The following is a 15,228-nucleotide window of genomic DNA, read 5'->3' as shown; positions in this document are numbered from 1 at the left end:
GGTGGTCACAAATATCGTCATTAAAACGTTTGGTGGTCAATCGTTTTCCTAAGAAATAAATAAAACCGTACTCTCTCACGCCATTGGTCGTATGACTTCGTGACGTTAGCTCGGTAATTTGATGGATAAACATTATTTATCAATCAAATTGACTTTCATACACGGCTCAATCGACGCGGAATCGTTTGGTGGTCAACCGTTTTCCCAGAAAAAAGGAAAAACCGTATGCTCACGCCATATTGGTCGTATGACTCTGTGCTATTAGTCAGAAAAATTGTATTTGTCACCCAAATTGACTTTGATAGGGCTCAATCGACGCGGAATCGTTTGGTGGTCACGAATATTGTCATTAAAACGTTTGGTGGTCAATCGTTTTCCTAAGAAATAGATAAAACCGTACTCTCACGCCATTGGTCGTATGACTCCGTGACGTTAGCTCGGTAATTTGATGAATAAACATTATTTATCAATCAAATTGACTTTCATACGGCTCAATCGACGCGGAATCGTTTGGTGGTCACGAATATAATCAGTAAAACGTTTGGTGGTCAACCGTTTTCCCAGAAAAAAGGAAAAACCGTATGCTCACGCCATTGGTCGTATGACTCTGTGCTATTGGTCAGAAAAATTGTATTTGTCACCCAAATTGACTTTGATAGGGCTCAATCGACGCGGAATCGTTTGGTGGTCACGAATATTGTCATTAAAACGCTTGGTGGTCAATCGTTTTCTTAAGAAATAGAAAAAACCGTACTCTCACGCCATTGGTCGCATGACTCCGTGACGTTAGCTCGGTAATTTGATGAATAAACGTTATTTATTAATCAAATTGACTTTCATACGGCTCAATCGACGCGGAATCGTTTGGTGGTCACGAATATCGTCATTAAAACGTTTGGTGGTCAATCGTTTTCCTAAGAAATAGATAAAACCGTATGCGCATAATGCCGGACATGAGTGAGAGTACGGTTTTTTCTATTTCTTAGGAAAACCATTGACCACCAAACGTTTTAATGACGATATTCGTGACCACCAACGATTCCGCGTCGATTGAGCCGTATGAAAGTCATTTGATTGATAAATAATGTTTATCCATCAAATTACCGAGCTAACGGCACGAAGTCATACGACCAATGGCGTGAGAGAGTACGGTTTTATCTATTTCTTAGGAAAACGATTGACCACCAAACGTTTTAATGACGATATTTGTGACCACCAAACGATTCCGCGTCGATTGAGCCGTATGAAAATCAATTTGATTGATAAATAATGTTTATCCATCAAATTACCGAGCTAACGTCACGGAGTCATACGACCAATGGCGTGAGAGTACGGTTTTATCTATTTCTTAGGAAAACGATTGACCACCAAACGTTTTAATGACAATATTCGTGACCACCAAACGATTCCGCGTCGATTGAGCCCTATCAAAGTCAATTTGGGTGACAAATACAATTTTTCTGACTAATAGCACAGAGTCATACGACCAATGGCGTGAGCATACGGTTTTTCCTTTTTTCTGGGAAAACGGTTGACCACCAAACGTTTTACTGATTATATTCGTGACCACCAAACGATTCCGCGTCGATTGAGCCGTATGAAAGTCAACTTGATTGATAAATAATGTTTATCCATCAAATTACCGAGCTAACGTCACGGAGTCATACGACCAATGGCGTGAGAGTACGGTTTTTTCTATTTCTTAGGAAAACGATTGACCACCAAACGTTTTAATGACGATATTCGTGACCACCAAACGATTCCGCGTCGATTGAGCCCTATCAAAGTCAATTTGGGTGATAAATACAATTGTTCCGACTACGGCATTATGCGCATACGGTTTTTTTTATTTTCTGGGAAAACGGTTGACCACCAAACGTTTTACTGGTGATATTCGTGACCACCAAACGATTCCGCGTCGAATGAGCTATAAAAAAGTTAAATTGGTTGAAAAATAAAAATTGTCCGGCTAATTTCACACCGGAAATTTCATTTTTATTTTACAGGAAAACGACTAACCACCAAACGATCGGACTAGACTACCAAAGACCACCAAACGACCACCAATCGATTCCAATTAATGAAAGTTCGATACGTTGAAGTTGTCCGGCCAACTTCATAGAGGTTCCTTTATCCTTTTGACTGTTACTTCCTGTTAAGATGTGCTCAAATATTCAAGTTGGTACACAATTTATGTTATGTTGGCTACACTGTTCTTTTGCAATAAACTGCCTCTTTGGTTACCCCTATCAAACTAAGATACACGCATTATTCTTTCTCTCGATCCTAAAACGTTAGATTCATTAGGTTATGGGCCCAGGCTCCACAAAGAATCCTTTTATAAAGTAACGTGTATTAAAAGGGGATAAGATAAAACGTTTTCATCTACCAGCGCCCTACAAGATAGAAATAATCGTGCTGCGCGGAAAGTCTAACCTCAAAGCGACACGCGATACGTGCGGGCGGTACGCATCGAAGTACAATCCTTGTGTAAATTCGTGCTAAGCATGTCGAATCCAGCATCAGCTCCGTTGCACGGATTACCGGCGATCGAGAAGCTCCGTGGTCGCGAAAACTATTCAACGTGGAGATTCGCGATGAAAGCTTTTCTCGAACTTGAGGATTTATGGGCCTGCGTGGAAGGAACCGAAGAGGACGCAAGGAAGGATACGAGAGCTAAGTCAAAAATAATTCTATGCATAGACCCAATAAATTATGTTCACGTAAGAGACACTGCAACTGCCAAAGAAACTTGGGACAAATTACAAGTTGCTTTCGAAGACTCAGATTTGACACGTAAAGTAAGTCTATTGCGCACGCTCGTTACAACTCAGCTAGATAAATGTAAGTCTGTAGAAGAATATGTTGGTCGTATCTTTACAACGGCTACACTAAATAATTTGAATTTTAAAGTACCAGATGAATGGATTGGCACATTATTATTGGCAGGGCTGCCTGACGATTACAGACCGATGATCATGGGTCTCGAGAATTCAGGCAGTGCAATTACAACAGATTTTGTAAAAACGAAGCAGTTGCAAGATATCAAATACACCCAATCACCTGGCACGAGTAACAACGAGATGGCCCTTTATACTGTGACGTTGCGGCCCGCCGCTTCGTGACAGCGCCCCGCCGCCGTCACAAGGCGCGGAAATTCGCGCCCAGGGACGAGCCAGAGAGGCGACGACGAGATCTCCAGAGGCCAAAAATTTATATCATTTCCGCGTTTTGACTATTGTTTTATTTTTATGTAATCGTAATACGCGCGGCGCCTCACCCCACCACGACGAATCTTCGAGAGAATACACCTAGCGGAAGGGTCTGGGAGGACCAAGGACCGAGAAGGGGTGGCGAGGGCGAAAGCGGAAACCACTGGGATCCCGGACGGCGAGAGCAACGCGGCAGGCGTGCGGCGCGTGAGGCAGCGATGGACAAGGCCGCCGATAACGGGGCCCCAGGCGCCTGGGGAAAACCCGGCCTCAGCAATCTGTCTCCACGAAATACCGGCCCGCGGGGTGACTGATCACCGCCCCGAGGTCAAACCGGAGGCACACCGGCTAGAACGAAGTCCAGTCCCTGTTTAAAATAATAGATACAATATGATAAGATTACATTATATTACATTCAATTTCAATGTAAATTAATAATGTTTTTATTCATTTACATTAAAATTGAATGTAATATAATGTAATCTGATCATATTGTATCTATTATTTTAAACAGGGGTTCGCTGTTCAGGAACAAATTGAAGGAGTCGCTACGCCGCCGAGGGACCGTCGCGCGCCCCCGAAGGATCCACCTTACGACGATCCTGCGTTAAAATATCGCGCGAGCTTGCAAGCTCGCTCCCGATTGGTTGGCGCGCCCCTACGGAAGGGGGTGCCACATCGATTCCGCAATCGAGCGGATTTAGCGAGACACTCTCTGGTCGTCCGTTGGCGAGGCCGAACACGAAAAGTTTCCTTAAGATTCGCGATAGCCGCCCCGAGTCGGGTATTCGTTTCGTTCTGCGACGACTTGGTACGAGGTGACGGCGAGGAGCCCTACGAGGAGGCATCGCATCGGTGAGGTTGCCCGCAAGTACTTAATACCGACATGTAACGCCACGACGCCGCCCTCCGGTGCGCGCTCTCGTCCGGGATTACATTTGTAATATCGCGACACGTACGGTTCCTTGAGACCGAGTATCGAATGGCGATCGACAGTGAGAGCGAAGGGCCTCGGGATGGTATCGTGGCCGCGGAATCACGATAACGACATGATAACAAGCCTCTGGAGATCGCGATAGATTCGTTGGCGAAATCCGGTAATGCGAGTCCGTTTTCGTGTAATGTCCGCGCTCGCGGTTGCGTCTCGTGCACACGGTGTTCACGGCGTATCGAATTACCAAATATTGCGTAGGTCGGAATGTCGTCCGCGTCGGCACATCAATCGCGTCAACGTGCCGTTTAGGTGGGCTAATTGCCTTAGAAAGTTATGCGTGTCAGGATAGTTATGTTCGGATGCGTGTTTCGGTAATTGCGTGTAAGAAGTAGTCGTGCGGGCGGGAGAACGTTATTCGCGTGATTTACTCCATTCTCGCGATCGGCTCAGTGCCGTCGTGATTGCGTATTATTATTGCTCGCGGTAATTCCGCATATTTTTCCTCGCGTTCGTTCCAGTATTTCGCGCTATGCCGAGTACCTCGGCGTATCATTCTTCGCGTTCGAAAGTCACGGGAGACAATGTGCCGAATTCGATCAGAATGACTTGCGTTGGCTCTAGTTATTACGTGCGTTAGATTAAGTCCGTATTTTCGCGTTAGTTATAAGATTTCGCGTCTCCTGGCGATCGCGCCGGAATATTTCTCGCGTTATTGCGTTGCGTACGGTCCTCATTACGTTGAGCCGCGGCTTACACTACCACTGGTGTTAGGCTTAGGATAATTGGCAACAGAATTCTCGTGCGACTCTATACGTGGCGTTCACGCGCTCCGAGCGTGACGTCCCGTCCTCTCGCGATCTTTCCTGCGAGACTATACTTTCTATTTCCATGATTGTTCCACGTTTACTGTCAATGTTCCATATGAATTATAAGTTTCGTCCTACTGTATTTCTCTAATCTAATCGCAGCGCATTCTGCGCGTTTACTATACGATAACGTGATACTCCGTTCATTTCTGACGTCCGCGCTATCATTATTTTTGTTGTTTTATTTTTGACGCTCGCGTGATTAATTATTTGATTTGTTCGATTGACTGAAGCCGAATTGGCATGTATTATTTCACCCGCGAATTACGAAAGAATAAATGTTACTTTTGATTTGTTAATCGCTCAAGTTCGTGGCCTTAATTATGTGTGTCACCCCGCCGGATATCGCGCCGCCCTTCATCACCCCCGCCCCAGCCCTTAGGTCGAGCTAGCCGATTCCTTGCACATCCGCACGTTTCGTCTCGCGTCTCGTCTCGGTTTTCTTTCGCGATTTCGCGGACGCGAATTCACGCGTCTGGCGCCCAACAGCAAAATCGTTTCGCGAAGTGTCGGAGGTGCGAGGAAATCGTCGGAGAGGCCTGTCACCTTTCTCTCCGTTTCCCCTTTTGATCCGGCACACGTCCCGGCGCGGTCCGGGAGTGCAAAAAGCCGTGACAATACAAAGAAGAAAGGAAAAGGACCCCGATATTTTACATGCAACAAGTACGGTCACGTGGCAACGCAGTGCAGGTCTAAGCAAGCCAAACAAAATCCACCGAATAATAAAACCGATAAACAAGACACCACTTCGAAGAAAGAAAAAGCGTTTATTACTTATTTTTCGCCAACTAATTCTAAAGGCCACACGGACTGGTATGTAGATTCGTGTGCATCTACACATATTACTAACGATGATACAAAGTTTGAAGAAAAACGCGAATGCAGTAATATAACGATAACTACAGCCAATAAAGGAACTAATAAAACCAGGCGAAGAGAATAAAGTGTGGAAAATCAAGAAATTTATATACGGCTTGAAACAAAGCGGCCGCGCATGGAATAAGAGATTAAATAAAGCGCTACAAGATATGAAACTACAAAGATCAAAGGCTGATTCATGTATCCATTATAGACGCAGAAATAACAAAATTCTAATCATCGCAGTGTACGTCGATGATCTACTAATCCTAGAAAACGACATGGAAGATATACAAGCACTCAAACAGGCCTTATCTCGGAATTTCAAAATGAAGGATCTAGGCAAAGCAAGAAGCTTATTAGGTATGAGAATCACATATAACCGCAAAGCTGGAAAAATTTGGCTCGACCAAGAAGCATACATATCCAAGATGTTAAAGAAATTCAAAATGGATGAAAGCAACCCCGTGTCTACACCATCAGATCCGAACCAGAAGTTAACAAAAGAAATGTCTCCAACCGAACCTGCTCAAATCGAAAGGATGAAGAAAGTGCCATACAAAGAAGCTGTTGGCAGCTTGTTATATGTCAGTCAAGCTACAAGGCCAGACATATCCCACGCGGTCAATGCAGCCAGCAGGTACATGCAGAACCCAGGAGAAGCGCATTGGACAGCAGTCAAACGAATATTGCGCTATCTAAAAGGCACGTCCAAGCTGAAACTGGAATTTAGTAGAAACCATCCCAATAAGCAAGAAGATTGGACCGGATATTCGGATGCAGACTGGAGTAACGAGAGCGACACCCGTCGTTCCACCACGGGCTATGTTTTTATGTTTCAGAGTGGTCCAGTATCCTGACAGAGCAGAAAGCAACCCACAGTAGCCTTAAGTTCCACAGAGGCTGAATATATGGCACTGGCGGCCACATGTCAAGAGGCTTTGTGGATGCGAGCGCTGAGCGGTGAACTGATTCCACAGAGTACATTAAGACCTACCACCATCTTCTGCGACAACAAAGGGGCCGTCGACCTGACAAGCCAAATTGGATATCATTCGAGGACCAAACACATTGACACCAGACACCATTTTATCCGAGAACGCATAGAAACTAACGAGATTAACGTTACATACAAAGACACTAATAACATGTTAGCAGATGCGTTAACTAAGAGTCTGAACACACCAAAGTTAAATAATTTCGTTAAAGAAATAGGCTTAAGACAAAATTAAACGGAAATGTAATTTCTTTATGTTCGTTGCTTACATGTATTAATTTTGAGTTCATTACAAAGTGAAATATTTTTGTTATAAACATTTGATCAAGTGGGGGTGTTAAGATGTGCTCAAATATTCAAGTTGGAACACAATTTATGTTATGTTGGCTACACTGTTCTTTTGCAATAAACTGCCTCTTTGGTTACCCCTATCAAACTAAGGTACACGCATTATTTTTTCTCTCGATCCTAAAACGTTAGATTCATCACTTCCCAATTTGAGTTTATAATTTTCTGTATACTTCAGGTATCTTGCAATCCTCTTGGCTTCTATCCAATCTGTTTCTGTCGGGTTGTTTAACTTCTTGCTCAATATTGCAACGCTAGCCTTTATATCCAGTCGTGTCGATGTAGCTATGTATAATAAACTTCCGATTAGACTCTGAAAGTTTTTGTTATCCTGGAGCAATCTGTTATCTTCTAAGCTCTCATATCCGACTCTTAGTGGTATCTTAGATCCTTTTGCATCCTTTAGTCCATAAGTCTTTAGAATGTTATATATGTGCTTCTTTTGATGCAAGAGTAGACCCTTTCTTTGTCTCTCTCTATCTGGATCCTGAGTATTCTTTAATTTTTCCTAGTTTTGTTAGTGTATGTATTTGATAGTGCCTCTTCTAACTTGATTATTTTTTTTGTGCTGTTAGATGCTATTATGATGTCGTCCACGTAAATCGTCACGTAGCATATAATACCTTTATTACGCTTTATATAAAGGCATGGATCAGCTTCGCCTTGTGTATACCCTAATTTCTCTAGTTTATCCGAAATATTCTTGTTCCACAAGTTTGCTGACTGTTTCAAGCCATATAGACTAATTTAATTGTTTAACTTTAACATGTAGTGTTCTTTTCCTTTGACTTCATATCCTTTAGGTTGTCGCATATATATTATTGTTTCCGTCAAATCTGCGTTTAAGAATGCATTTTTTATATCATAGTGTCGCACTTGTAATTTATCTCTGCCTGTTATAGTTAATAGAGTCCTTAGCGTCGTCTGCTTGATCACTGGTGCAAAGACTTCATGATGATCTATTTCGTACTCTTGATTATATCCAAGTGCAACCAATCTCGCCTTATAACGGATTATTATTTTTTTTCATCCTTCTTGAGTTTGAATACCCACTTACATCCTATAATTTTTGCGTCCTCTGGTGGTTCTACTAACTCCCACGTCTTGTTTGCAATTAATGATTCATATTCTTCGTCAAGAGCCCTTTTCCAATCACACTTATTATTTCCTGCTAGTGCTTCCTTAATCGTCTTTGGCTCGTCATCTTCATGTGTCGTTATCATTCCAGCAAATTCCCCAAATCTTGATGGTGGGATTCCTTTATTCTTTTGTTTTGATTTTGTTCGTGGTGTTTCTGTTATGCCTGGTTCTTCTGTTGACTGTTCTATCTCGTCTTCTTTGTTTTCTTCTTCCTCTTTTGCTTCCTCATAGAGGAAGCTTTGTTTTCGTAAATTCGTATATGAACCTTTGATTGCGTATAAAGTTGGCTCTAATCAACCAAATTTAAAAGAATTATATATAAAATAGGGGTAGAAGAAACCAAAGAAAAGATTGTTTTTTGAGTTTTTAATGTCAATATGTTCAGAGCGTTTTAAAACGTCGAAATATTGCATTAAAAAAAATGTCGGTATGTGTGTATGTATGTATGTATGTATGTCTGTGCCAAATTTACAGAAATTTCTATAACTCCAGAATTGATCAACCAAATCTTAACGAATTATATATGAAATAGGGGTAGAAAAGACTGAAAAATATAATAGAATTAATAAAAATTGTTAATAATAAAGGGGTTACCGATTTCTGTTAAAAAAAAGTTTACCGAAATTTTTTAATTTTATTATATTCTTCAGTCTTTTCTATATTTCTATTTCATATATAATTCTTTAAGGCCGGTATTCATAGTCGGGTCTTATATCCAAGATCGTCTTAAGTATAGTCTTAAGGCGTCATTAGCCAATCAGAGGGCCGGGGTAACCAAGGTACGCACAAATTGTATACTTTATTCTGCACGACAAAGGCAGGCAGAGGACTGACTGCAAAGCAAGAGAGTGGGAGGGGGTTTCCACTCTTATGGCGGGTTCTTAGTACATATAAAATTAAGTTTAATACACAACATTTTCTCCCCCACATGAGAGAAAGTAAAGAAACGAAAGAAATCATTAGGATTTTAAGTCACTTTAAATGATGAGTTTAACTCGGTGTATATCGCTGTGTTGGTCGCCGTTGTCGTTGGAAACGACGTGGTGTCGGCGCAGAAGTAGACACAGGCGGGGTTGCTCCTTGTTTCGGAGCATCAGTCGGGGGTACGTACTGCTGGTGCGGCGGCAGAAGGGCGCACTAGTGTAATGGCGGGTGAGCGCGCTGGTGTCCGTCCCGTTTTCTTGTAGAAATGGATGCGCCGTGACCGCTCTGGAGTAGTTGCACTCAGGCCTGCTGGTGGAGCAGGCTGTGGCTGTTTGGCAGGTTTTAGACCTTCCTGACGACTCCTAATCTGATCAACATGCCTCTTGAAATATCGACCATCAAATTCGATTTTGTATTGGAGGTCTCCTGAGCGGGCGGCGATAACTCCGAGAATCCACCTGTCCATACGCGGATTACCTGAAAGAAAGTATACTCAGGCCTCACTGCCTTCGTGGGCTTCTTAACATCAGGCCGCACCAGGTCGAGGCGGGTACGCAAGCTTTGTCCAAGAACAACTGCGAAGGTGGTTGTCCAGTGGTTGAATGCGGGGCTTTACGATATTGCCGCAGGAACTCATTTAAATTTCGTTGCAGAGTGTCCTTGGTAGTTGCCATCGTCTTAAACGCGTCTTTGACCGTCTGTACGTTGCGCTCGGCTTGACCGTTCGTCGCTGGGTGATACGGGGCCGTAAATTTGTGGTACTTGACTCCACTTACTCATAGGAATTCTTTGAATTCCGTAAACTGTGTGCCATTATCTGAGACCACAGTGACTGGAACGCCGTAGGCTGCAAACAGTTCGTCCATGATTCCGATCGTTGCTGTTGATGTAGTGGAATTCGTAACTTTGACTTTTAGCCATTTGCTAAAGGCGTCCACAACAATGAGTATTATCATGCCTGCGACTGGACCCGCGTAATCGATATGGATCCGCTCCCAAGGTCCTTTAGAATATTCCCAGTGGTGCTCGCGATATTTTGGCGGTGCATGCGCATGCTTTCCACATTCTGTGCATGCTCTGGCGACATCCTTAATGTCAGCATCTATGCCTGGCCAAAAGACAAAAGAGCGAGCTAGGCCCTTCATCTTGACGATGCCTACGTGCGCTGCATGCAGGTCGGCGAGAATGGCTGGTCGCAATGATGGCGGTATGATGACTCGATGCTCCAAGAGTAAACAGTCTCTTGATAGTGTATAGTTTGTCTCCGGGGCTTTGTATCCGAAACGAGTAAAGGCATTGACCTGTCTCCAAGATCTGGATTATCTTGCTTAAGTGTGGATCCTTACGTGTTTCACTTGCGATGTGCTCCGCTCGCACCGGTAATTGTTTAATCTGATGCATAACAATAAAGTAGTCGAATCCATTACCGTGCTGTATCTCTTCCTCCTCCCGAGCAGACAATTTGTGAATTGTATCTGTTGTTGAAGGTAAGGGCATTCTGGAACAATAATCAGCATTAATGTTGGCTTTCGTAGGCTTATATATAATATCAAAGTCGAAATAGGAAAGATAATCCGCATATAATTCGCCATTCCGCTAATACATAGTATAGGGAGAGATTTCTCCAGATGAAGAATCTGCGTAAGAGGTTTGTGGTCCGTTATCAGTGTGAAATGGTGGGCGTATACGTAGTAGAAAAATTTCTTGATAGCCCATATGGCCCCTATGGCAAGCGCCTTCTTGTCAATTTGTTGATAACGCTCCGTAGGCGTCATCATGCGACTTGCGTAAGCGATAGGACGCTCCGAACCATTATTAAGCCGGTGAGATAATACAGCTCCCAAACCTGTTTTGCTGGCGTCTGTAGCCAATACCAGTGGCAATTGCGGGTCGTAAGGCATTAAAACCTGAGGCGATATCAACGCATTCTTGATGTCTGTGTAGGCTTCTTCCGCTGTTGTTGTCCATTGAAAAGGATGTGTATTCAGCATGTTCCGCAGTGGACGACTTCTGCTGGACAGGTCCGGAATAAAAGACCCGTAATATGTTGCTTTTCCCAGAAATAACTGAAGTTCTGCTTGCGTGGATGGCTTAGGTGCATCCCTAATCGCTCTTATGTGCTTATCAGACTTATGCACTCCTTGAGCGTTGATTTTGTGGCCTAGAAATTCCACCGATGGGGTAGCAAAGACGCATTTGTCACGGTTCAATTTTAGACCGTTGGTTCTCAATCGTTGAAGAACCGTATTTAAGATTACTAAAAACTTGTCAAAACTATCTGCGGATATTGTTATGTCATCGAAAAATACTGTTACATTCTCTAGATCTCCTAGGATTGTTTCGATACGGCGTTGCCACGCTGCTGAAATATTGGCTGCTCCATATACTGCCCGTTTAGGACGAATTAGTCCGTGTGTTGGAGTGTTCAATGTTAATGCATGACTGAACTCTGCGTCAACTGGAAGGTGCGTGTATGCGTCCGTAATATCTAAATAACAGAAAAGCTTTGCACCCTTCATTCGGTTAAACAGGTGCTCTGGCTTAGGGATAGGGTGTTCATCAATGACAATGCGTGGATTTAACGTAGGTTTGTAATTACCTGTAATCCTTAATTTACCGTTTTTTTATGACTATATGCGTTGTAGAAGCCCATTCTGAATGTTCTACTCTTTCGTAGAATCCTGAAGCTATTTTAGCGTCAATCTCCTTGGCGTAAGCATCACGTAATGCTAGAGGGACTTCTCGTGCACGGGCAAAAACGAGTGTCGCTCCTGGTTTGAAGTGGACTGAGACTGGCGGTCCTGTCAGCTTGCCCGGTACCGTGCTAAATAAATCTTGATAATTCATTAAGAATTGATCTAGACGGATCTTCTGCTCTTCGCGGAGGTTAGGTGTCTCTGTAATTATCGTATGAATGCTATCTGGCGCGTCAAAAAGTTCGTAAAACTTTATCTCGTGAGTAAATTGGGAGATCCATTCTCTGCCAAATAGTGAATCAAAATTACCGTCAACGACATAAAGATCTAGTTTCCGAGTAGTCACACCTAGCGTAACTTCCACGGGTGTACGTCCGATGCAACTAATATGATGCCCTGTATAATTAGCAAAACGTCTGTCTGTTTTGAACAACTTGCAATTAGGTTTAATTGAAAGCAAACTTTCCTTACTCACAATACCGCAGGGCGCGACCGTATCTAACTCCATTTATAAATTTCGGCCATCAACGCTTACCACGAGCGTGCGTTTAGACGAAGTATCACATCTGTCAGTTTCATTGAGTTTGTCCAAACGTTGCACAATGTCGACCCGTGTTGTCGATTGAGTGTCAGTTGCAACCTGATTCATTGTTTCTGCAGAGGCTTGAATTTGCATCGGTGCCTTACAGACAATGTGTCCTTTCTTGCCACAATTATGACATATAGCCTCACGAAACCTACACTTGTCACGAGCGTGCGGTCCACCGCAGCTTGCGCAGATACGCTCCTTCTTCTCGGAACTCCGTTTGTCACCTTGACGCTGGAAACGTGGATTATCCTTTGCTCGTCACGTTCATGTGGTTGAGATTTTTTGTGTGTCCTCTTTTTCTGTCGCTTGAATTGCGATGGTGCATATCCCAGTTTATGCACGGCTTCTGATGCGGTTCCTACTCCGGCAACTTTAACCTCATTGCTGACGTTGCGCGTGGCTTCGAGGGAGTTCGTAATTTCGTACGCTTCCGCGAAGGTGGATGGCTTCTTAGCGATAATCTCATCACATATTTCACGTGTTATGAGCCCATGTAGAAATTGCTCAATTAACATCCTGTCAAGGAATTCGTCATATTCGCAATGTGCAGAGCCCTGTCTGAGGCGTAGTGCAAAAGCAGTGAGTTTCTCCCTTTTGTTGTACAATGAGACGAAACTTGATACTCTCTACATATTCATTCTTTGGGCGGTTGAAATGCCTAATGAGTATCGTACGTAATTCAACGTAGATTAAGTCCTCTGGTAGCCGCGGGCTGATTAAGAACTTAAATGCATTGTTTAGTTCTGCGCCCATAAAAACGCGAGCGTAATTCGCATGCTGCTCTTCGGGTATTATACTCAATTGGAGAGCCCAATCAAATCTCTTGAAATAATCTTTAACTGAAGATCCTTCCGACGATCGGTATTCGCTTACCTTGAGCGACGGCGACTTTGGCGACTGCAATGTCGCGGGTGTTCTGCCTGTGGTACCTGCATTAGCCGTAGCTTGTGTCGCGGACGACTGGATGGCGCTGACCATCATGCTTGTAAGCGCCTGCAATAATTCTGGGGGGGGGACCTCCATCTTGGATTTCTGGTTCTCGATTCACGTAGCAATCGAAGATTTGATAACCGATTTTACGGCGAATATACTTGTATCCCTCTCGAGTTGTGAGAATTCCAGCTTCTGACACCAGTTGTAGTGTATTGACGTGGGATAGGAGATAAACTGAAGCTCAGGTACGCACAAATTGTGTACTTTATTCTGCACACAGGCACACGTGTGTCATTGACAAAGGTAGGCAGAGGACTGATTGCAAAGCAAGAGAGTGGGAGGAGGTTCCCACTCTTATGGCGGGTTCTCAGTACATATAAAATTAAGTTTAATACACAACACTTAGTCGCTTGTTTTAGTTTTCGGATGATTTCCATTTCTTCTCCTAATGTTTCAATTTCTTTTTCTTTGCTATGCTCCTCCTGTTTCTGCTTGTCGTCCAGAAATATTACATTTCTACTGATAACAATTTTGCTTGTTTCTTTATCTAGTAACCTAAATGCTTTCGACTGCTCACTATACCCTACGAAATGTAACTTTTTCGCTTTATTATTTAATTTGCGCCTTAACTCATCTGGAACCTTTACATATGCTATGCATCCGAAAATGTGTATGTCCTTTAAATGTGGCTTCTGTGAATGCCATTTTTCGTATGGTGTTCTGTCTTCAGATTTAGTCAGCAATCTATTTTGTAGGTAATTAGCCGTAACTACAACTTTACCCCAGTACTTCTTGGCCAAACCACTGTCAATAATCATGCATCTAGCCATTTCAATCAAGTACCTGGGGGTCGATTCTGTATCTTGGGACAAGGTGAAAATTACAAAAGTGAGGAAATTCACTAGAGAATCTACAATTTCATTTGTCGAAATCTAGTAAATCTGTTCACTTTTGTAATTTTCACCTCGTCTCAAAATACAGAATCGACCCCCTGTTCTTTCTTTCAGTCTTACCATTTTGTTGTGGTGAAAAGGATGCCGTAAGTTCCATCTTGATACTCTCCTTCTTAAGGTACTCCACCATCTGTTTATTCACGTATTCTTTATCGCGATCAGACTTCAATATCTTGGGCTTTTTGTTAAATTTTGTCTTGACGGCTTCAATGTACTCTTTGACATATCTGAAAACCTCCGATTTGTGTGTTAGTAAAAATACTTCCGTATAGCCGCTATAATTATCGATCCTTGTCAAAACATACCTTTTTCCACCTGGCGTAATGGTTTGCATGAGACCGCAAACATCACTGTGTACGATCTCCAAGATATCTTTTGTTTGTCTACTTGACACTTTTGGACAAGACTTTTTACTCATCTTTTTTTGGATACAATCTTCGCATGCTTCCTTAATTCCACAGTCCTGTAGTGTAATTCCGTGTGCCATGTTCTCTTTTGCTAGTTTCCTTATTGCGTCCGGATCACTATGTCCTAGCTTCCTATGCCATGTATAAATACATTTATCCGAATGTGTCTTCATTGATGATAAAGCTTTATGCTCCGTCCTGAGCCTATATAAGTTTCCTACGCTTTCTCCTGTAACAATTATCTTCTTATCTTCCAGTATGTTGCATACTTTCTTCTTAAATTCTATTGTGAATCCGTTTTTTTTTTAATTTTTTTTTACTGATAGTAAATAACTGTGTAAACCTGGTATGTATAGGACATTTTTCAATGT

General features: G+C 42.8%; 1 pseudogene; it reads left to right on the top strand.

Annotated features, from left to right (window-relative positions):
* Positions 1-2,007: 2,007 nt before the first annotated feature.
* The window catches only part of LOC139812159 (uncharacterized), a 240,992-nt pseudogene continuing 227,771 nt past the window's right edge, over positions 2,008-15,228 (top strand).

The sequence above is a fragment of the Temnothorax longispinosus genome, chromosome 4, assembly GCF_030848805.1.
Source record: "Temnothorax longispinosus isolate EJ_2023e chromosome 4, Tlon_JGU_v1, whole genome shotgun sequence".
In the NCBI taxonomy this organism is placed as follows: Eukaryota; Metazoa; Arthropoda; class Insecta; order Hymenoptera; family Formicidae; genus Temnothorax; species Temnothorax longispinosus.
The sequence above is the reverse complement of the archived record's forward strand: the minus strand, read 5'-3'. Positions and strand labels throughout refer to the sequence as shown.